We start from the raw sequence: 2,500 nt of genomic DNA on the forward strand, positions 1-2,500 counted from the left end.
ATTTGAGGGAAGAAAATCTGCAAAGATTCTCCTTAAGTGTGTGGTGCAACCAGATTTCAAAATCTGTTAGGATTTTAAAACTCCTGTAGTGTGAGCCAGGCATTAGTCAGCAGCATCTCCCACCACCCATAATCGAAATCCACTCACACACGCACCCACACACACTGTGTGATCGCCCTTATACTCATACACACACTCTCTTTATTGCTTCACTGATAGTGAAGTCCTACATCACATATGTGGATCTTTGATTTATGGGCCTCAGTCAGAATCTTGTCATTTCATAGATCATCTCATCACAGAGATGTTAGAATAAACCGACAAATGTTGTGTTAGTCTTTTAGTTATGGTTTGTCAGGTTTTCCGATAACAGGAGAACTTGTAAGTCCTTTTTGTTGTATTGCTTCATACACTAGCTAGCTGCCTGTGTTTATTAAGCATGTTTATCCTCTGACACTAATTCTCTTACAATTTTTGCCAAATTATTACCTATTACATAATTGTAATGGACCAGTGGTAGTTCGAAGATTTGTACATCTTTACACCATTACTTACCATTACTTGTCTGGCACCTTGATTTCCGAATGACATGCAAAATTTGCTTTCATCCGAAAAAAGTACTTTGGACCACTGAGCAACAGTCCAGTGCTGCTTGTCTGTAGCCCAGGTCAGCCGCTTCTGCCGCTGTTTCTGGTTCAAAAGTGGCTTGACCTGGGGAATGCGGCACCTGTAGCCCATTTCCTGCACACGCCTGTGCACGGTGGCTCTGGATGTTTCTACTCCAGACTCAGTCCACTGTTTCCGCAGGTCCCCCATGGTCTGGAATCGGTCCTTCTCCACAATCTTCCTCAGGGTCCGGTCATCTCTTCTCGTTGTGCAGCGTTTTTTGCCACACTTTTTCCTTCCCACAGACTTCCCACTGAGGTGCCTTGATGCAGCACTCTGGGAACAGCCTATTTGTTCAGAAATTTCTTTCTGTGTCTTACCCTCTTGCTTGAAGGTGTCAATGATGGCCTTTTGGACAGCAGTCAGGTCGGCAGTCTTACCCATGATTGCGGTTTTGAGTAATGAAACAGGCTGGGAGTTTTTAAAAGCCTCAGGAATCTTTTGCAGGTGTTTAGAGTTAATTAGTTGATTCAGATGATTAGGTTAATGGCTCGTTTAGAGACCCTTTTCATGATATGCTAATTTTTTGAGATAGGAATTTTGGGTTTTCATGAGCTGAATGCAAAAATCATCAGTATTAAAACAATAAAAGACCTGAAATATTTCAGTTGGTGTGCAATGATTCTAAAATACATGAAAGTTTAATTTTTATCATTACATTATGTAAAATAATGAACTTTATCACAATATGCTATTTTTTTGAGAAGGACCTGTACATGGACTTCATTGTATAATTTATACATTGATTCTTATTAAAGCTACTATTAAAGTTCTCAGTCAAGAGCAGTGAGTTTGGATAGCCACATTTTTAAAAATATCATCTTTTGCATTCACCACAAGAAGAAATAAATAACTAAGTCCAGTAACAAGGCGCTGTTTGACAGGCTTTGTAGTACATGTGCGCTTCGGGTGTATGCGCTCAGAAAACAAATGTTAGAACAGCGCATCATCACGCAAATGACATGTTTAACCGGCAAGGCTTTCAAGCACATGAAAATTAACTTTTGTGAATTACAGTGTCCCATGAGCGTAAATCTAACTCTGCGTTAACACATGTATGTCACATTGTACAGTATGTTGAGACGAAGACGCCAGAACTCCAACTGATAGATTGCACTGTAGCACAATAATACGATATTTCTTCAAAAGCAGATTGTGGAGACATTTTAAACGTCCACGATCAAAAATCGTGATATCGCACACCACTAGATCCATGCAATAAATGCATGTTCTTTAAGTAAGGTTTTCTAGCGCATTTCAACTGCTCATGGCATGACCCATTTTAGTGGCGGTCAAACAACACTTTAAAATCAGTCAGAGTTGAAATGTGTATTAATATTTACAAGTAACTTACAACTCCCCGTAATTCCTAACTTGATAGCACGCAAATATTTTTTGCCAGTTTTGACTTATGCGATTGTCAGCCTCTGCTTTTCCGCTACACACTGTAGCTTGAATGTATGACACCCCTCGCCGTTACTTTCAGCTAAGAAAAGAAAAATAGCCTTCTGCAATGTTCTGACGTTATTTTTTTTTGGTTGGTTGGGTATTCTTCAGCCCTTTATCAAACTACTTAACATACAGCCCACCCTAGATTGTTTTTAATCAACGCACACATCATAAAAAAACAGAACAACACGATCTGTGCCTAAATTCTGATTGGGTGGGCAAGGCAGACATTTGGGTTGGATCAGATCCTGTTGTGTGAACATGCCAAAAAGTGGGTGCTTCCGCCATTATTTATAAGAACTGTGAGAAGGTTCTTCTGGTGTGAAAGCCCCTAATGAAATGATCAGTTGTTTTCAATCTGGTCTTTATACATATTTTAGGTAGG

This window comes from Siphateles boraxobius, unplaced genomic scaffold, assembly GCF_051911475.1.
Source record: "Siphateles boraxobius isolate OS27281-9 unplaced genomic scaffold, OSU_SipBor_1 404, whole genome shotgun sequence".
NCBI lineage: Eukaryota > Metazoa > Chordata > Actinopteri > Cypriniformes > Leuciscidae > Siphateles > Siphateles boraxobius.